Here is a 22,245-nt window from a genome sequence, read left to right on the forward strand (position 1 = left end):
CCCTAAAGTGGCCAAAAAAATCAGTTATTGCAGGTTTAACAGAGTTTTAAATGTGACGTTGACTAGTAATTTGGTGTTGTTATATTGTGGTATTTACTTCATTCAAAGATCTGAATACATGTACCACTCCACACCATGGTAGAAAACACATTCATCTACAAAAAAATTCTTACACAGTTTTAAGCATTACTTCTAAGGACACATTAAAAATTGTCTGTCTAGTTTTGTATTCTGAACACTTTAGTCACAACAATAACCGAGAGTTCAAATGATCAAATGATAAAGTCGCCTCAACAGGGAGGCATACAAGATGTGCTAAGCTGTTTGGCCCTCGTTGTTATTCAGCTGCTTATCAAAAGGGCCGATTTCAATTTAAGACTCCACCTGTTACTCTTTGATCACTTTAGTCTGAACTTGGAACAAGGCTCTCACTTATCCAGAACAGACAGCCAGGGCTTCATTCCCCAAAGTGTTTATAGACTGTTTCTTGGTTCCTCATGCTGATCTCTGCTCACGTCTCTCCCGGATCTGTCGACTCGCATTATCTTACTAATATTTCAGAGTTTGTTTCCACACATAAAAACAGCGGGATTCATTTAGTAGGCACTGCTCGGAAAGTGCAAGAAGCTGAGAAACAAAAAAACAATCCCAATCAATATGGGATCTCTGATATTAGTGCCATGGATTTTCATTTCTGTCTGCTGCAATATGACTCTAAAATGTATGTAGTTGTTGAAGGAGCACTGAGCAAGATTTTATTGTCCCATAAAATCACCCTAATATATCTGCAGGGGTTTCAATCGATACCAATGGCTTAATGATTTCTTTGCATGCTGAGATGCTGAGATGAGATTGAGACACTTTTGTCAAAGTTTCAGATACACAAATAGCCTACACATAAATCCTCAGAAAACTTTTTAAAGATGGAGAATGGTGGGTGTAAAATGCGAGTCCCAAGCATTACATCACAGTTCATTCTGAAGCCATAAAAAGCAAACAACCTGTTTTATTTCTCACAGACCTGTGGATGCTGCTGTACTTGGCTAGCAGCTGGTCATTGTTGATAATGGTCATAAATTACATAATGCTCCTCTAAACATCAAGTGAAGGAAAGTGGAGGCGAGCAAGACATCCGAGCAGAGATAATAACAAATAACTCAGCTGGGAACATTTGTGAATAAGCTTCTATCATAAAACACACTAAACAGCTGCCTGTTCTGGTTGACAGTGCTAATAAAGTCGATTCAAAGCATCCAGGGAGCTGGAACTAACAACTTTACATGATGTTTTTATTTAAAAGTCAAGCCTGAAACAAGCTGTTTTTTCCCACAGGAAACGTGTTGATTTGTCACAGTAGAAAAAACAAAGGAGTCTGTTCCCAACAGGTAATAATATGCATTTTGGTGATCAGTGGACAAGTGTACAAGTGGACAACCAAGACATATCGCCATTCTATTAGTCTCCTCCAGTTGACCACTTCAGACCACTTGTGTTCAGATTTCCTTACTGCCTATCACTTTCACTGGACGGTCAAAAAGCCACATGCACAGTTATTACATCCACACTCTCACTAGCTTGCTCGCTGGTCACGTCAGCAGTTGTATCAGTGCAGATGAAGATATCACTATAAGCAGAATTCAGCAAGTCTTTTATGGGCTAAAATGGTGGATGGTCACCAAACAGCAACCTCCAGGGCTGAAAAATGAAGCCAACAAGAAAGGGTCGAATGCTGCAGTTCTTTGAATGGCCACTTGAGGCTGGCCTTAGTATCAAGTCAATCCCCATACACCCCAAAAAAATTAAAATGCCAAACCCTAAAGCAGAAATTTACATGTTTATAGCCTGATGCAAAAAAAGGTTTGGATTTTGCTAATTCATGACAACTGTACAGGGAGTGAATTATTATATAACTCACCCATTTATATTTTGTCAACGTATAATTTAGGGCGGGCTTCTCTGAGTGACAGGCTATCTGCCTATAGTGTCCTTGGCCTCTCAGTCATATCCAACCTTTGCTCCTCCAAAGCTCCAAATATGGTCACTTCTGGCTCCAAAAAACCAAGATGGCGATGCCAAAATGCAGATGGTGTCCAGAAAACAATGGGTAATGTCACCGTTGCTGCATCCATTATTTTTACAGTCTATGATGGTCACAGAACATTTCCTCTAACTCTGCATAAATTGGGTAAGTACAAGAGTGTTAGTGCACTGTCACCAAAGCAGCCACCACATCCTGCACTGATGATGTAGTCCTTGTTGGGGAGGCATCAGGAAACATAAGGATTTACGCTACAAGAGATATGTGGTCAACTGTATCCCAAACCATCTCTGCAAATAGTTGGAGTGATCACACCACAATGCATCTTGGTGGTCGTTTACACTTGTATTTAGCACTGTCCACATGTGATTGGATCACCTGAGATAAATGTTAATACCAAGTGTAAACAGGCTCTTAGACCATTGCGCGAAACGGTTTCCTTAAGTCTGGATTTCTGACCCATTTCTCCCGCTCCCTCAATGTGTGCATCCCAGACTACCTGCTAACCAAGACATCTACCTGCAAAACATATTTTTAACATAGTAAATATGCTCTATGTTCTGATTTTTGTAGATCATGAGGTTAAATGATTATCCTGTTTGGTCATTACGAGCCATCATACCTTGTAAGAGTATCCACGGTAATGCCAAAGAACTTGCTCGGGTTCAGTGTAGTTCACAGTCTTGTACAAATTGCTTAATCTGTTCACACGGTTTTGATTTCTGAATAAACCAGCATGTATTTCAGGACAGTTTGATCACTAATGTACACTTAAAGGAACTAATTTCTACAGTTTTCACCCCGCAAAAATCCTGCAATTTAATTTTTGGCCGCCTGTTCCCAGGAGATTTGCGTTGGGTCCAGCAGGACATGCAGAATCTCAATCCCCGTGCAGTCCTCTAGTGTAAATACTAAAATGAATGATGTCCATGAATTCTATTCAGGTGCCTCAGGGTCCTGGTATTGTTCTAGCCGTCTCACTGTCACACTGTCAGAGTTTAATGGGACACTTGAATAGAACTGAGCCGTCTTCAGTGTTACTTGTAACACCTGTGCTTTTCCTGCCATGACAAGTTAAAATGTCTGCTCTGAAAAGGTTTCAGCTTCAAGGTTTCTTTCATTCAACCTTCAACTCTGCGACTTTCCAAACAGCCTGTCAGTCACAACTCACTGCAAGGTTATGAAACATTTGTAGCTTTATGGCTCTCATCTGTAATGTGGGCATGCAAGCTAAAGCTGGTTTATCAACATTGCCGTTCTCAGGAGTAAACCTTCTGAAGAAGAACTGTATCTCCAAGAGTCAGGGGTGATAATTACTGATGCAACAATGCAAATATGTTTAGTGCAGTACAGTACAGTTGGGGGTTACCACTCCTTGTATTCTGTAACAGCTCGTCTCATAGATTTTTGATGCAAAATGCAAATGATAGACTTTTTTAAGTTAATAAATAAATTAACATGTCCTTCAAGCAGATATCAGAAAACCTCTTCAGAGGTCAAGTTCAGCCCTCCAACCTAAAAGTATGCTTTTTTCAAAGCCAGGCTCTACTGACAGAAACAGCTAATTTGACCTTGCTGGTCTATCACTGCCTTAAACAGTTAGTTAGTGTTATTGTGTAATTTTGGTGTTTTGAAGGGTTAGTTTAGGTTCATCAAAATCACACAATAACACAATCAAACTAAGTAAATGAGGCAGTGGTAGACAAGTAGCTCCAATGTTCAGCAAGTAAATTACTGTTTTTATTAATGAAGTCTGGCTTTGAAGAGACCATCAATATATTTCCCTTCCTGTCCAGTTCCACATAGGACAGGGCTGTCTCTTTGGCAAGTACGGAGCATATGACTGTTTATTCAGTGTTTGAATTCTTTGTTTAGCAGAGGCATCTCTGCTGATTTAACTGTGGTAGTAGATGATGGAAATTATAATGTGTAAGAATACTTTTGCACATATCTGTGAATTTCCATCACTCGAGTTAACACTGCTCAATGAATGACGTTGAATCAATTAGTTTGATTTTTTTTTTAAAGAGACCGTTTTAGTGAAGAGAGGATTTTATCATATATCTAATTTATTTAATGGCAAGAAAACGGAAAAAAATAAATCAATGTAAATGTAGTTGAAAGCTTAATCAATAAAATATCAAGCAAAATGGTCGAAAAAGCTTAAAACATGAGAATAAGGAAACATAAAAACTAAATGGCTCAGTGACTGGTAATTATAAAAGAAATGTTAACTATCAAATTGACATCATGTTAATGTTAAATGTCAAGTGTTTAGTTGCAATCGAATAAATTAGTGAAACTCAATAAAAGGTCAAATAAATTAAATAAACCATCAAAACTAAATAAAAAAAACAACTGAAAGAATACTTCCCTAGTCTGTCTTTACTTTTAGCCTTTTAACCTACACAAATGTGGTTTCCTCCTTTTTGAACCATCAGTAACCTCTCAGAGATCTAAGCCTTGGATCCTGCTGTAGCTTTTGTACTAAACTTATAACAGAGAAAATCCTAAGTGCTCAGTTCAGTTGCAGAATGTGACAAATGTCATGGCAACCACTGAAGCTTCATTTACTTTGTATGTAAGTGCTTTTCTTGGAAAAACACAAACAGTGTTCCTCTCAGGGGAGAGATGATATGTTGCACAGATGATGGAAGAAGACAAAGGAGATCAGGAAAAAATATGGCCTTGTTCTGCGCCGGCCTTTTGAGTGTGATTACCAGTGTAAAGAGGGCTTTAATATAAGCCGCGGGCTAAAATATCATACAGTATGTGGATTTTGTAGCAGCCCACATACTGTACTAATGACTCTGAATTCAGTTCATTTTTCATCAAAATGTACAAGCTGCAGTGTCTCATAACTGCGAGTGTACACAACTGTGCAGCTCCCAGTCTTCAGAGGCTAAAATTTGCAAACGTCTGTCATCTGAACATGTAAATTGGATTGATGCGGTTTGTTGTCACAAGCATTTAAATGAGTAACTCGTATTTTTGTACGCTCTCAAGTTAACACAGAGTGACTACCGCAAAGTGTTAATAGTGAAAAAGAGTCTGAGCGCTGGATGATTCATATGAAGATATGAAACTGGGTTGTATTCATTAAAATTCTAAGAATAGGATGGCTGGTCTGGGGTGGCTGGTCAGGTCATGTGACCATTTATACTTCCTAATAACTGCAAAAGGAAAAATCAGCACTTATGTTTTGAAGTAGTCTCCTATTAACCATTATACTTTATTAAAAGAGTGAAGTTTGTTCCGAGTCCCTGCCTTCAGCATTCCTTCTTTTTTCTTCAAGATGAACACACACATCCACCAAAGACAAGCACCATAGATAAGTACTGTACTTAGAATTCAAAGCAGAGCACAGGCATTAGCACCATTATGCAGCCTGATCAGTCATTTTAATGATTTCATTGCCCTGCAAAAAGTTGAACCTGGCCCAACTTTTGCTGTAAAGTAATGCAACATCATCTGGGAACTGTGTTGGCCAATCCAACATGTACAAGTACCCATTCCTGCCAGGCTACTATGGACTGTGCACAGGGTAATTCTACCATTTATATTACAAGTGTCAACACAGAGGATAAAATACTTTGTAGAGTTGTGACATCTGCTTAAAAGTAAACCACTGGGCAGTGAGTCTTCAAACTCTTCAAAGGGATAGTTCAGGATTTTTGATGTGGGGCTGTATGAGGTGCATATATGTAGTCCATGTATTACATACAGCAGCTGGCGGTCAGTGCACTACCACTTTTGCAGAAATAGACAAGGCACAACCCCACAGCTCAGCATTACCACGCTGTATTATTACTGCGCTTCTCTCTCCCTCTCTCTCCCTCTCTCTCCCTCTCTCTTTTTCTTTCACTCGTTCTCTTTCCTTTTTGTCATTACTGTAATTTAATTGTTATTTACAACATCTATTGCATATCTGTCTCACCTGGAGAGGGATCCCTCCTCAGTTGCTCTTCCTGAGGTTTCTACAACCCCCACCGCCCCCACCCACCCCCGCATATCTATGTGTTACAGGGTTTTTTGGGGGGAGTTTTTTTCTTAGACGTGAGGGTCTAAGAGCAGAGGGATGTCATACACTGTAAAGCCCTCTGAGGCAAACTGTGTTTTATGACAATAGACTTTATAAATAAATTTGAATTATAGAGGGGTTGATATCAAAACGTGTTTTAGCCACAGGGTAGTTACCAACAAATTAAAATATCACTTAATTTGGAGGAATTGAAAACGTCCTTAACAAGCTGAACAGTAACCTTGAAGCACCTAGTCAAGCTCACTTTGATTCCTTCAGGAAAAAAAGCACGTTTCTTCTGCACTCAACTACTGAAAATTATTTCAAACTAAATGTTAAAGTGAAAGGATCCCTGAATCTTTATGATAAACTTTAAAGAGCAACCAGGATTTGAATAAGAAAAACAGTGTAAGGAAATAAATCAGTATGTCATTTACATACATTAATAATGTAACTAGAAAATCACTCTGCTTGTGGTGCTCAAATCACCAAAAAAAAAAAACAAAACTGAAAAACTCAACAGCAATGTCCCTCTCCAGATAATCCACAGTCCTTGTTGCTAGAAGTTTTATGTATGAACTACTTTCTCTCTACCAAACTACACCTGATATCTCCAACACTTGGGAACTCACCAAAACAATTTAGAATGATAAAAGGCTAATTAGCACTACAGAAAAGAGGAAAAATATGCATTTTTTTTCATTTTGAGGTGAACTGATCATTTAAGGCTGATCAATGATGTTAGATTGATCAGATTTAAATCTCACAATCTATACAATAATGGGCTTAAGTAAAATTATCATTATCTTTACTCACTAGTAGGACAAGAGGGGTTTCCCCGAGCTCAACGGAGGACAAGCTGATTTCCGATCAGACAAGTTTTTCCAGTGAGCGCTACACTTCATGAACATGGCCTCTGAGCATGTGAGTCGAGAAAAATATAAATTGTTAAAAAGTTCAACTGAAGTATTTAAAAAACAATGAATCACTGGTTCCCACGCAGTGGAGACAGTTTTTAGGCGTCCAGTGTGCACGTGTAACCGTAGATCTGTCGATTATCTGTGTGTCCATGCACATGTACTTGGTAAAGCCATCAATACCTGCAGAGGTATGCATGTCATGATTTTCCTTTTCAAAACATACACATATGCATACCGCTGCACCTTGACTGGCTCCATTTCAAACCTTTCAATAATTAAGCAATTCATCTCATAAATATGCATTCTAAATTTGTACGAGTGTGTGTATGCATTTGTGTGTGTGTGAGCCAACGAGAGATCCATCTGGTTTTAAGTACCTTCTTCTGAACAATATGGCAAATGAGGAAGTAGAGCCAGCTATTCTAGTGACTCCTCCTCACCATACACACAAGCACAGACACACAAACACACAAACACACAGACACACGTGATGTGTACAGTGTGTGTGTGAGTGTGTCTAAACAGCCACAGTTAAAGAGCTTAGTCAGGTTTGTGCTCTCACCCTACTTACTATGACAGCACCATTGGCCAAAAGGTCAAGGCCTGTATTATCTGTATCTGTATCTGTGTGTGTGTGTGTGTGTGTGTGTGTGTGAGTAAATGAGACAGAGAGAGAGAAAGAAGTGAGAGGAGACATGTTTCCTTTATATTCAACTGGTATGCAATATTCCAATATTGCAATATTGCAATAAGTAAACATTCTGGTAATTTCTTCTGTTGATAATTTAAAGGTACTGTATGTAACTTTTAATATTAACTGTTTGTATTGCCAATAGTAGAAATGACTGTAAAGTATCTTAAAAAACTGACCCCTTTTCCAACTTCCTTGGTGGCCTGTAACAGCCATTGGACTGACTTCTATGCCCAGGGCACGACCCGAAACTTCCAGAAAAATCCAAAGGATGTCATGAAACCTAACTACAAAATACTTTTCTGGCAGAAAGCCGTCAAGGCTAACTTCTCCTGACAGTGTCCTACATCTCTCTTCAGCGCTGCTACAGTGTGCAACAGTGGCTAACGTTAGTTAAGAAGTGGGGTCTGCTCACGTCAACAATTGACCGGCACCCACACAAAGTTCACACATGCTGTGTTTATATCATATACATTTTGCAGTGGCAGCCCAGAAACAGACATTCACTTACCGCTGAGGTTTGCACTGGCTGAGTTCGAGCTGTTACAGCTGCTGACTGAAGGTCCGTCTCCGGAGCTGTTGTCCAGGTTCCTCCAGCGAAGTAATCTCTGAGCTGTGGGAGGCAAAGTAGAAGGACAGCGGCTGCGTTAGATAATTCTTGTCTCATTTGTTGTCTGAAAAAAACTGTAACTTCATCAAATTCAGTGCCCCATATCATAATTTTAGTTTCTCAAGTGCTGAAAAAAAATCCCAGATGAAACATTGACATGTAAAATATATAATGAAACTGTGGTTTTAGCTGGCTACTATAAGCTAAAGTTGTCTCGCTTTCTAATGCCGAAGACCTGCAAGCTAGCAAATGTTGCCAATTTGCAAAATACTTTCTTGAGTGGATAACATCAGCTAATATATCTAGACTCCCGCAGCTGGTTTACAAATCAGGCTACTTTATCAGCTACAAAGCAACCAATGCCAGATTCATGCAGTTTAGCTAAGTAACAGATGTAAAATCAAAGCTGTTAGGCTTTTTTATTTAAGGGCTGCACCCGACTCATAATTATGCCAGTATAATCAGATTCAGCAGTTCAGTATGAATATTCAACGATTTTTCTTTGTTTTTCCATGTGACGTTTTAAAGTTTGAATGGGGCTCAGTGAGACATTCAGTGTGACAGTGGCATTCATGTAATATAGTGTTATAGAAAATCTTGTACTCTTGATGAATGATGAAGTAAATTTGATGAATATTAACAAAAACTTGATGAATGATTTAAAAAAACTCAGTAAGTCTCAGTTGTTCTTACTTTAATATACACAAATCTGATCAGAAAAGCTTTTGGCACAACACCTGCATGGACAGAGACATACTAAAAACTTAAAGTAACAGAAGAATCATTCAGCTTTAAATAGTATATTTCACACGTCACGCAGCTGTGCCTATCAGTGTAGTCTAAACATCTATAAGTCCTTGCTCTTGCAGTATCTTAGCATTCAGACACCATGGAGACTCATCAAATGCCTGCATGCAGACAGGGAAGGACTCTGAGGCCTCTGAAATATGACCATGGATGACGCATACATTCATACAATTGCTCATGACTGTGCTTACAACAGATTGCAAACACACAACATTTTTTGCCAACACTAGCTATCAAACAAAAGCCAGAGACGGCATAAAGTTGCTGTGAGCCTCTTCACCTCTTCTTCCACTTACAGTGCAGAGTTTCTCTTCATCTGTGTCTTTGCCTGCATGTCTGCTACTACCTGTACCAAAGAGTAGTGTCAAAGTCATGACCACTTACTTGTAGCAAAATCTGGGGACCAAAACATCCCTAGAAGTACACTGCACAGCACACAGCCAGCAAATAAGAAAAAAAACTGCTCAACTTGAAGCAATCTTAGTCGACTAAGGGTTCTCCGACTAATGAATATTTCTGACTTTCAAAGGGCAGCCCTACTTTTTCTTGTGTTTGCTAGCTGTAAAGCTGCCCTGCATAAATCTGATGGTTGCTTTGTAATATCAGCTGTAAAGTCATTAGCAAACAGCAAGCCTCTTAGTGTCATGGAGCCAACAGTCCAAATGAATTAAAAGAACACACAGATAGAGATGCTTTTCTAAATATGATTGTAAATAATTTTACACTATTCTATCAACATGATTCTGGTCAATCACTGTTGGTCTCTCGTTTGTCACTATTATGGTCGATGCAGGTGTTTACTCATGGCTACAGAGGATGCTGCTGCAGGTAACATAACAGCCTCAGAGAGAGTTGTCACTAACAAAGATATCCTAAAGTCATAACCTTTAATAGCATGTGGAAAAGGACCACACATCTATTTCTGTTTGTTATTTAAAGGTACTGCCTCCTTTCTGCAACACAGAAACATTTCTGCAGTCAGCTTTGCTTATGCACTGCTGTTCATTCCAGTACCTCACTACACAGCACATTAAAAATATCTGGAGTGGGATTTACAACCTCCTGTGAGTGTGAGTATTTTGTTTATGTGCCTACTTCCTACTGTGCAGGGGAGCATTTTCTGCAGTAATGATAATTCACCATCATTAAGGTCTCCCATAATAATGATACAGGCAGTAGCTACCAAGCAGACATCTCAGTAATCCTCTAACCGCCTGCGGTACCTGTGCTTTCATAAACCAGGTGAAATTCTATGAGTCCACGTTCCATGAAAACACATTGATAACAAGCTACTAAACATGTGCCACCATATGAAAGCCTGCAGATTCAGACGCAGCATGCAACTGCACAAAAAAGCACATTTGCACGTATCTATATTCTGTTCCCTTTAAATGTGTGAAATTTAACATTCAAATCACACAGAAGCAACTACACACATTTAGAAAATCTATCAGTACACATACAAACACAGATACAGCTGCAAGGACACCAGTGTCAATCAATTATTAGTCTCATCTTCCACAGCCTGTCACCCTCGCTGTAGCTATCACACTTCACACACAGCGCCGTGTGTGACTCTCTGACTGTGTGTGTGCTGACACAGGTTATTAGCGGTCTGTTCTGAACACCTGCACCTTGTGTGCTCTGAGCATCCCCCCTCACACACACACACACACACACACATACACGCATGCACATACCAAGAGACATTCACCCTGGTTTGTGATTGACAGACCATAATTTTGTCATCCAGAGAGGCTGAGACACTTGGGTGTCAAAGGATGTTCTCTCCTTCTCTCTTTCTCCCTCCATCCCTCATCCCCTGTTCCTCTTCTTATCTGCCTTCGTCCTTCCCTCTCAGCTGTGTGTATGTGTGTGTGTGTGTGTGTGTGTGTGTGTGTGTGTGTGTGTGTGTGTGTGTGAGCGCGCGTGTGAACGCTCACCTGCTGCAGCTCCCAGCCTTTCATTGAAATGTTATTTAGCCAACCAATTAGATGTAGGGAACAGCAGGTGAGCCCTGAGCTCTATCCAATCAATGACCTTAATCCTCCCTAATCAACCAATTAAGATTCTATTATCGGCACAAAATCACGCACACACACACACACACAAACATACAGACACACGTACACCACCACGCTGGAATTGCAGAAATGCTGCATTATGTTATATCTTTCCAGAGATCTTATACCAAATTACTTATATGCCAAGAAGTAAGTATTATGTTATATCTTCTCACAGATGGTTCCAGAGCAAAGAAAGAGATTAGAAATTTGCTGTTTAATTAATTACTTGTCAGTTTATTATGAGGTGTAGAGTCCATAGAGTTGTCTCGCTTTGTTTATTCAACTTCTAATGAATGGAGGTCGTTTGAAAGGATGAAATATTATTAATAATAAAACCTCTCCTGGTGGCTTGAGGTGATACTACTCACACAGTTTCATATTGTAGGTTTTAAACCTTTAGTAGAGCATATTTCAAGCTGTGTTGAAAAATTTGCTGTTGAAGTATGACAGGCCACATAAATTTCACAAGGTGCACTGCAGTTTTCAGCCAAATTTTTTTCAAGTGGCTTCCTTTAAGGAAGTTATCAGCTAAAGAATCACTCTTTGCATGTTACATTTTCTTTATTAATTTTAAACATATTTTTTTTATTTAGTTTATTTTTGAAGGAATAATTTAGATTATCATCCCCTGAAAGACTGAAGACTCTACCAATGGGTGGAAAATCAATCAATGGTAGAATATTGCTCACCATATTCTGTAAGACTTTACTTTAAGATCCTCTATTTAGTATTTAAAAGCAACACACAACCATTCGATATAGGCTTTATGCCATACTATAGTGTAGTTGAATGCAGCTTTAAGAACATTTTAGGTGTTTTTACAATATTTGTCAAGTATAACTTTTCCTATACACACATATTTTTATATTAACACAACTGTGTTGTACTATATATTTTAATTCATGACTTTATACATAAGCATCATCTCAGGGCTGCCTACAAATGCAATATAACTACACACAGTTAAAAAAAAAAACGATAATTTTAAAAAGGTTTTTTTTAGTTGACTGGATTTGAGTAGATAAGTTAGAATCATTACAAAACGTACCTCAACTGATCTTTAAAGGCAGCCCGGACACTAACTATGACCAATTTGACATACTAATGCCATAAAATACAAGGTTTCCTAATATACTAATGAAAAAGTTGTCAGTGAAATATATCTAATATTGTCTTTACTGTAGCCTGTATCTGTTGGTGTTTTTAAATTTGCATGAATTTTTAGATGTTTTCAATTAAAATAGAGTCACTGAAGAGGTAAATCCAGAATGATACTAATGATATTGTTGATAGTGTTTAGTGATAGTAAAAAATAAGTCAGTAATGCTTTGTGGAAAATAAACTGAACTGCATATTTGCTTGTTATTGTTTGATATGATTATAATTATTTTTTATTTGTCTTTTAAAGAAAATGACATTAATGTTATATTGTATTTCTCAATTTAACACACTACCCTGTTGATAAAAAGAGATGTGTAACTGACAAATGTCTTTCACTTCACTTGAACGGAGAAAAAATAAGGCAGATTATTGAGAGTGTATTTTTACTGCAAATAGATGTTGTAAAGGATATTTTTTGCATTTCTTTTCCCGGGTAAGAACATTAAAGGGTTAGTCCAGTTCATTACTGTATCATGAATATCTCTCTCTTCATTCATCTCCTACTGTGCTCTGTAAATTAAAAGTAAAAAACACCATAAATGTTTTAAATAATAATGCATGCGCATCCTCAAGAGCCCTGTAGAGTCTTATTTGCAATTGAAATCCTTCTAGCTTCTTTGAGTCACTTCCAAGATCCTAGAGTTGCAGTTGGGAAAAGGGCGCAAATAGAGGTCACATTAAATGAAGGACCAGGACAGATGAATGCAAGGGATCCACTAGTAATTTACAGTAAAACCAACATGTATATGCAGGGGTAGATAAGCAGGAAGAAGCAAAAAAACAACAAAACAAAAGAAAATTTCCCTTGTAATAATATAAAGCCCTCAGGTCTCACAGGATTGTATATTTTTTTTCATTTTCTCTCTGCCTTTAAGTGTGTAATTGCTGAGGTTCAGAAATATGTGGACATATATAACTGCATGTTTTCATGTATGTTTACAAGGCAGAAGAAGACAAAGGGGGACCATTCTGACGCACAGCAGCATTGACATCTTTGTATACCTCTTATTGCCTTTCCTCATCTGTTCCTCCTTCACCCGCATTACATTTCTGTAGCGACTGAGATCCCTACATTTATTCAGATTTATTTTAGTCCAGAGTATCTCAAACAAGGCAAGTAATTGTTTGCTCTGAGCAATAAGATGTGGGAGGGAGCGGTGGAAGAGATAGACGAAGGAGAGCAAGAGGCAGGGAATTAAATAAGAGCTAGAGAAACTAAAACTGTACAAGAACAAGGACACACGAGTACACAGATTGTTGATGGAGGAAGAAATTGGTGGTTGAAGCAGGAAAGTGTTCATATGTTAAGTATAGCACTTATTTATGTATGTACAAAAAAAGAAAAAAGAGAGAGAGAAAGAAGAGAGTGGGATGTTATTTGTATACAATCGGCTGCTATAAGAAAAGACATCCATTGCTGTTTCATTATGGATCTTAATTGATTTTCAGTATTGAATTCTTTTGTCTGTTGCTTTTGTTTGTCATAGAGAAGACCATGTTTAGTGATTTTAACATTGCCTCCTCAGCTCACCTTTGAACTTTAATGCTGACTCAGGTCAATCGAAAGAGAAAAAACAAATTGACTAGTTGACTAGAGCCAATACGAGAAATCTATCTTTGAGTGTGACATCGCGCAAAGCACGGCTTTATTTTTAAAATGAAGGAAGCAGTCGATGCAGCTGTGCAAAACATAGTGGCACACTGCACTGGTTTTCTGCCAGATTTTACAGCCATAGTTCAGCTAAATTGAACTTCCAAGAGAATTTGGCAGAAGTTATGAAGGCAACAATTTAACTGCAGAGAAAGACTGGGGAGAAGTTAAAGGAAAAGACTCACGAAATGACCAATACAGAACAATGCAACAGTCATATACTTTCCGAATTCCTTGGCCTGGCATCAGCGGCCCATTCACTCCTACTTAAGACAGTAATCTTTAAAAACAAATTTATACTTTTATTTTCCACAAACGGATGGTTACTGTAGCTTTTGGCAAATGTAGTGCATTTGTTGGGGACTATTTTCTGCTGCAGATTAATAAGCATTTGGTGCTGTATTAAGTAATTATAGGAGTAAAGTGGTCTATGTGACACTGACTACAAATAAACAAATCATGAAAACGCAGGCATGGGATTTGTTGATAATAATAATATATTAGCTGTGTCCCCTTGAAATCATGGTTATACACAACTAAATTGAAACACCAAATGTGTTTTCAGGGGAAACATAATTCAGAGATAGTGAGGATGTTGTTAATTAATGTACCTGGCAAGCTGCAAAATGTCGATACCAAATGTACACGAAATGTTTGCTGACAACGTATTTCATTTGTTCTCCATCAAAATAGGTAATCTTGTTATATACACTATCCACTCGTAGTGCCTGCAGTATTGTTTTTGTGTTATTACATTTTTTTATTACTAACTGACTAAAATCCTGATCTTTCCTTAACGTTAACAGTACACAAATCCAGTGTGGTACATAAATAATGTGTTTTGAAAGCAGCAGTGGTGGGCAACATAGAGGGAAATCCAGAATTTCTCAATGAAGAAAAGAGAGCTGATCTGCTTCCAGCCCCTTTTCACAGTTGTTTTGTTAGTTTTTACTTTTTTATGGGTAAATCATGTTAAACAAAATACTAATAAATTAATTTGGATGTTTACATTATTTTAAAATGTGTCTGGAGGTGGACTTCAAGCAGATACACTACATGACCTTTGCAGAAGCGAAAAACACACCAACTACTCCAGGCAATAACCAGGGCCGGTAAGAGTTATAACAAGCAAAAAAACAAAACAATACAGTCATCAGGTGCTTACTGTGTGGCATAATACAATCACATCTGAGAAACCTTGTAACTATAATTACCCTAGAATTCCTGTTTGGTATGTTGTTGCCACTAATTTGCTCTTCTACTCTCATTAAATTGACGATGGTGTTTTGTTCTTTTTGTACACAGTGTATGAACGAAAAAATTGTAGCTATCCTTTTCTATTTTTTGCGTAAAAACTTTACACCAGCATTCCTGACACAAGTAACAATCTAGTTCAGTTGAATTCCAGCACTAAGGCATCCAGTTGTCTGTGTTGCCATGGTGTTCTTGTGTTTGTACACATGCTATGGCTCAGTGAACAACCCCGACTTCATTATGTAAGTCCAGGTATTTTTCTACCACCCTCTGTATTGTGTGTACCGTGTGCACCACTCTGTGCGTGTGTGTCTGTACACGTGCGTGCGTGCGTGTGTGACACGGAGAGAGAGAGGATATGTGTGCCCTGCATTGCGTTTTAACGGGGTAGCACATGCTGAGACTGAGGAACAGTTCTTTACATCTGCCTTAATTGAACCGCACTCAAGCATAAATTAGCCCGCCCTGCACACTCTGCACTTTCTACCGTGTGTGTGTGTGTGTGTGTGTGTGTGTGTGTGTGTGTGTGCGTGTGTGTTTGAGAGCGTGTTTAAGTAGGCAACTGCCCACATGTGTTTGTGCATTTGGTAAACTGATTTTAAACTGGATTATTTTTATTTTTGCCTGTTTTATCTCTCTCTTTTTTGCACATAATAGCCCTACATATATGCACAAGATTAATAGCTGGATTGACCTGCATACCTTTGGTAATTTTTTATAATTGTGGAGGTTAAGTTAAAATTTTACCACAGATTACCTCCAATATTCTGCCGCAGACGACATGTGATAATAATGGTCCCATTAATCAGCATCTGATTTGAGGTCGTATTTAGGTTTTATGGTTTTCTCTATGCCTCTTTTTTGCCTCCTTCCCAGTAAAGAATTATGAAGGCAGTGTTGGCAATCACAAATGAAAGTTATCACAGCATTTTGGGTGCAGGAGTCTCATCTCTCTACACAGAATGGACACCAATTCTCATAAGAGCAAACTCAAATCCATCACAACAGCAAAATCGAAAAGATAGATGACAAGATGGCAGTCATGTGATAATGTGTGGCAGAATCAGTTCTGCTTGTTTAACCCACGTTTATAGGAAAAAGGAGGTTGACGCTGTACATCACCTCTAGCACTGCTGTGTCATGTTTCTGTGTTTTGTAGAATGACATTATAAATGACTCAGCACATCATATCCAGAAATAATATCAGTAAATTCAAGTAAAATAGAAACTTTTTCTGTGGAAAGGTACTGCACAAAACACTGATATTTATTTAAACATGAGGTCACGGGGTAATACTAGTCTTGTGCAGATATGGATGTACTAGATAATGGATGACTGAGGGGGCCCACTGAGCACAGGCACAGGGGCCCAAACTATCAGGGGTTCTCCTTGCCGTTATCTGCAAAATGTCGCTCCAATTAGCATGCACCAACCAGGATGAGATTCAAAATGACCAGAAAGAGATAGAGAGGAACTGGAAAGAGACAAAACACTATTAATAAGGGCAAAAAAAACCATAAAAGATACAAAACCTCCTCAAAAAGACACAAAACCACAAAAGATTGCATAATGAATGGAAAGACAGTCAAAACAGGGGAAAAAAATGAGGCAAAACCACCAGGAACTCTTTGTGTCTAGCTCCTCTGTAGGAGAGGTGATGGGGCTTTTGCATATCTGTGCCTCGGGGCCCATTGTTTTATAATCCGCCCACAGCTATATTCACTTTGAGGCTGTTTTAAATCACAATATACAGTTTAATGACTAGTATTCCAGGATTAATCAATCATTCTTTTGATGATTTTGATTTAAAAAGTTGATTAAGGAAAATCTCCTCTCTCTCATACTCCTCCATTGGGAGTTTTTACAATCCTCACTGACACATTCATTATTTCCACTTTCTCACACTGCCTTCTCTCAGTTACAGTTTTCAATTTCATGACCAATTATCTGTCTTCTCATGTTCTATTCCAGCTTTAAATGTTTATACCCAAGTCTGAGTCTTGCACAAACCTCTGCTTCTTCCATCATCATAATCTGCAGATTTTAGTGGGAGTTTCAACAAGAAGTTCACGTCATTCTCATGCACTGTTTGAACGTATACAGAATGTAATGCACCTCGATTCGTTTTAACCTTCATGAGCCAGTATTCAAGTACTACCATGTTATTGTAAAGGCTGCAATTACATGACCAATGCACTGACAGGAGTAAAGAATTCAGACTGAAAGTTTGCATTAAGAGGCAGATCAGGGTGGTCAAAGAGGAACAGGACTTTCCCCCTGGAGAATAGTGTTTGTGTGCCCTGTGAAACCAAGTAAATGTTGAGTTGCTTTAATGTATGCAGTCAAATTTTTCTTTCCCTAAACCTAACCAAAGTAACTTAACTTGTCTCAACCTAACCTATATAACTTTACATTACGTGCTAGTTTGTTATATGCGCATTTTCTTAAGGTATCACAGAAACACTTGCGCGGATACATTGAGGAGGTGTTGTATCTTTACAACTATGAACATTTAGATTCTGAGGAGCATCTGTCCAACACTTTGCCCTCAAGAAACTTTTATCCCCACCCTCAACTATTTCAAAATGGAGTCCTCCAACCTAAATTACAAATTGCCTTGTTTGTCAGGGCCAAACTATTACAAATGACTATAACAAAAACATTCATTTAGTAAGCGTTTACTGCTCTGCCACCTCTGTGGTTAAAGTTTGATTGAGTTTAGGCCACTGAAATTACTTGGTTAGGATGAGAAAAAGATTGTGCCCACGGTTAAAGAAACAAACACTGACTGTTTGTCCGAGTCGGGTTGCAGATAACTGTCTTCTTCGTCAAGGGTCACACACTTTGTTGGCCTAACCGTCCACCCCAACCTCCTCTCTAACTGTGTTTTTAGAGAGAACATGAAGTGAATTTTAAAGAAAGCACAATCGCACACAAAGTCAATGGAAAGACATGATTAGACACGAATTGGCCTTGGGCAGGACAAATTGGCGGACTGCTTCGTAAATGTACAGAGACGGGAGGAAAAAGGAGAGAGTGTGGAAGAAAATGTTCACAAGAGGTCGTTTGTCAGGATCGTGTACATCAAACACGCTGTCATTTTCTTGCGAGGAGAATGTGTTTTGTAGTTTGTGGAGTTCTGAATATTTTTCAAGGCATGCATTCCTCACCAGGTTTATTCTCGTAAGAACCAACTTCACTGAAATCTTTAATGACACAAAAAACTGCACTGCATCCCAAAATAGCCCTCACACCATGTAACGGATATTATACATATTCAATCCAATCACTTCCTCGCTTCATCAGTATGCAGCACTTAGAAAGACCCACTTCACTTCCACTATTGGTCACAATCAGCGCTCCTTTTCTTACCTCCATACTCTCCTCCCCCTCTCTCACCTTCCCTCATCTATCTCTCATCTCCTCCTCATCACTAGAGAGACTATAAGGTAAGAGAAGCGAGGGCTCACTTCAATCAAACAATCTGAACAACTTCTTTCTATCTCCTGATTTCTCAGTTTCGCTCTCTGCAGGAAACAGGACATACAAATCCCTTTGAATGGTCTTGAGTTGGGGGCAGATAAGCTGTTATGTCAAAAGAAAGAAAGAAAAAGATACAGGAGGGGAAGGAAAGGAGAGAGGAAGACAGAAGGAAAAAGAGGGCCAGGCTGGAAGAGAGAGGATCAGTTCAAAACACAAAAAGTGTTTGAGTGCGAAATTGGTTGAAGTTGTGCTGTTGCCTCAGTCACACTCCAGTCTAGAGGTAGTGGTGTCTGGGGCATGCAGGAGTGTAGCGGCACTCAGAAGATGGAGACAACTGGTGATCAGAAGCTATCAGGGCATCAGATTCTTGCCCCCTGCTTTGAAACTGGTTCGCTTTACTGACTTCACTTGTGAAAGTGTGTTGTGTATTTCTGAGAGAGACTCTTTCCTCAGGACGCAAAGCTGCAAGGACAAAAACCCCAGTGACAAAGAGACTATAGATTGTGTGTATTACATTCTGTAAAATCTGAATATCAAACTTCCAATTATGAGAGATATAAGAGATGAAAGTACTGCTACTGTTGAAGCAGACACTTCAAGCGCAGTGAGAGATGAGAGGCTGCAGAGGAGAAGAGGAGAAATAAGTCTCAAGGCTGTGTGTGAACAAGAGGGCAGAAAGCAAATAGTGAGACAAGACAGTCAAGAAGAAGCATTATAAGGCATTAGGCAGTAATGTTACAGTAATGTGATTACTTTTATCAGTGACAGGAGTAATCATTTGAAATTCCGTAGTTAAATCCAGTGGTGGAAGAAGCAGTCAGATATTTTATATAAGTAAAAATAGCAATATCACAGTGTAGAAAGACTCTTTTCCAAATAGAAGTCCTGCATTCTAGATTTTACCTCTGTTTTGGTATTAGCATCAAAATATACTTAAAGCACAAAAGTTAAAGTATTCATAATGCAGAATGGCTCATGTCAAAATGCCCATTTGTATTTCAATTACTCGCCACATCACGTTGAATTTGTGGAGAAAAGTGTTTTTCAGGCATACCTCCACATTGAACAGGTAATCCACAAACGGCCAACATTTTTGGTGAATACAAAAAATATGTAGTCTGCATTTAACAACAGCAAAAACATATTAAAACCTCCAAAAACAAACTCTAACACAACTCACACAATATAATGTGAGCCTCAGTTATCCAGTCGTATGGTCAGTACTTCCTAAACGCATGTATTTTCTCTAAAACCATACAATACAGTATAAAGCACTTCAGCCTATGAGTACCGAGCCCTAAGTGTGCCAGAGCACATGCGTGGGTATGAGCTCCACTTGAACAAATGCACGTGCTTGCCAAGGCACCTACTCGGCCATACATGAGACTGTTTTAGTGTTTTAAATCAAAATTTTTAAGCGAAAATACATGTGTTTGGGAAGCATTTGACTAGATAAATGAGGATCAAAGTATACTGCACAAACTGTGAGAGTTTGGAAACTGATGTTTTGATATTAGTTTGGTGCTGGTAATCACAGTCCCTGTTTACTTCAATTCAGGAAGAATATTCGCCTTTTTGGATTATCAGTAATTAAGTAGTAGAGCCAGGGTTTCTCACACATTTGATTATTTATGGCAAGCTGCCACAACTAAATTATCCACCAACACAAATGCATTTTTGGAACTGGAGTGGTTATTGGGGCAGAGACGGCACAGCAGAAAGACTGGTGCATTGAAAGTGAAACTTAACCATTCATTCTGCTGAGTTTAAAAGTTCACTTTCACTTACAAACTCCTCCTCTCATCCATCCATTTGATCTGATCAGCTGTGAACAGATCAGCAGATCAATTATCCACGCTGCGAGTGACAAACTGCTGCTGAGGGGAAAAAAGAACTAATGGAGAGCTCTGCCTGAAATGCTGTGTTCTCAGACCTGCAAAAATATCCAAATTTATAGAGAGATGACAGAAAGGGGCACAAAGGGCTTTAAAAGATGCCCAGAAAATAAACTTACATACAAATGGTCATTTTGTGGGTGAAGGACTCCTCAAAATATCTGAGATGCTAATTAAAGTAGAGCAGTTTCACCAGGAGTTAAGATAAGAAGGTTGAGATTTATTCTGTCTCTGTGGAAAGACTGATTCAGAAATATGTTAGCTAAAGGGTCTGCAGGAGGTTAGCCTCAGGTGAAAAAGAAAATGCCCTCAAGCAAATCTAAAGCTGTCTAATTTACATGTTGTGTTCTCATACCTGGCTACGGGTAAGCATTCATGTTGGACGTAGGTCATACAGGACATTTTATATCTGGCGCCAGAGCAGAACGTTGTTTACCGTTTATATGGAAAGGAGGGAGGTGACAGTGTGGAGGTCAGGTTTTTTTTTTTTATATGTGTAAAGCATGCAGTGTACCAATACATCCCTGCAATTAATATTGCTTTAAAAAGAAAAAAAGAAAAAATGTAACTGCAATGTTTTTTCAACCTTGGTGTTTTAGTTGCTTAACCCAAATCATACATTAACCTGTGTTCTTTTTTAATTATCACAATCATTCCCTTATATTGTCTGTATTGTAACTGCCTGCACAGTAGCAACAACACTGGCACTGATGGTCAAGAGAGCTGTGACTGAACACAATAAGCGTTCTGTCGGGTCAGATAAGTGTTGTGTGCTCTATAGATTGATGGTTAGTAAAATACTCAAAACTGGAGGCTGACTGCCTGATAAACCACATTGTTGAGTTTTCTATGTCTGCTTGTGTTAAAGAAGAGTATGACTGCAAATATACATTATCAGCAGAGCTCAAAATGCTCACAGCTCTTGTTCAGGCTGTGTTGGAGTTGATTAACCTGTTGAGTCTTTTTGTCATGTTGTTACATCAGGTTGCATCATATTGTGAAGCCATTTCTGCTTGTTCTGTCCGCTCTTAATTTACGATGAATTTATGAAAGATGTAGGATACATAATCAAAAATCTTAACTTGTGCACACACACACACTGAAAAAGAAGCACACACAGTGTTGTGGATCTTGTGGTGTGCCTGGTTTCCACGGGGACTTGAGAGCTGAATATTTTGGGATAGAGCTGAGCACAGGCAGTACTCGGGCCATATGGGGTGTAGCTGTGTTAAAAGGTGCCTACCACTCAAATTTAGAATTTACATAATGCTGTTCATCCGGTCAACGAGACCAGCTCATGAAATTAAAAAGCAGATGACTGAGAAGCTGCACATTTCACATTTAAACACACATTCAAGCAAAGTGCAAAGGCTGTTTAATAGCGGTTAACAGGCCAAATGTCTATAATACGTTCATAATTGAGCTGGAACAGATTATTATTTTTTGTTATGGATACATGTGTAGATTTTTCTAAACTGTTTCGTAAATAGAAATTCATACAATAGCAAAAAAGAAGAAATGATGATTGTAATTTACCATAGCCCATCTTCACTTTTTATTTATTTATTCATTTAAATTTCCGAACATTCATCCATGTAACCGCTTGTCCTCATAAGGGTTGCAGGGGGGTTGGAGCCAATCCCAGCTG

General features: G+C 38.6%; 1 long non-coding RNA gene across 1 annotated transcript in view; it reads right to left on the reverse strand.

Annotated features, from left to right (window-relative positions):
• Positions 1-8,188: 8,188 nt before the first annotated feature.
• The window catches only part of LOC121941632, a 62,424-nt gene continuing 48,367 nt past the window's right edge, over positions 8,189-22,245 (reverse strand). The window contains exon 3 of the long non-coding RNA XR_006105765.1: positions 8,189-8,283. This is a non-coding gene — a long non-coding RNA (uncharacterized LOC121941632). The remainder of the gene's footprint in view (positions 8,284-22,245) is intronic.

Source organism: Plectropomus leopardus, chromosome 4 (assembly GCF_008729295.1).
Source record: "Plectropomus leopardus isolate mb chromosome 4, YSFRI_Pleo_2.0, whole genome shotgun sequence".
NCBI lineage: Eukaryota > Metazoa > Chordata > Actinopteri > Perciformes > Serranidae > Plectropomus > Plectropomus leopardus.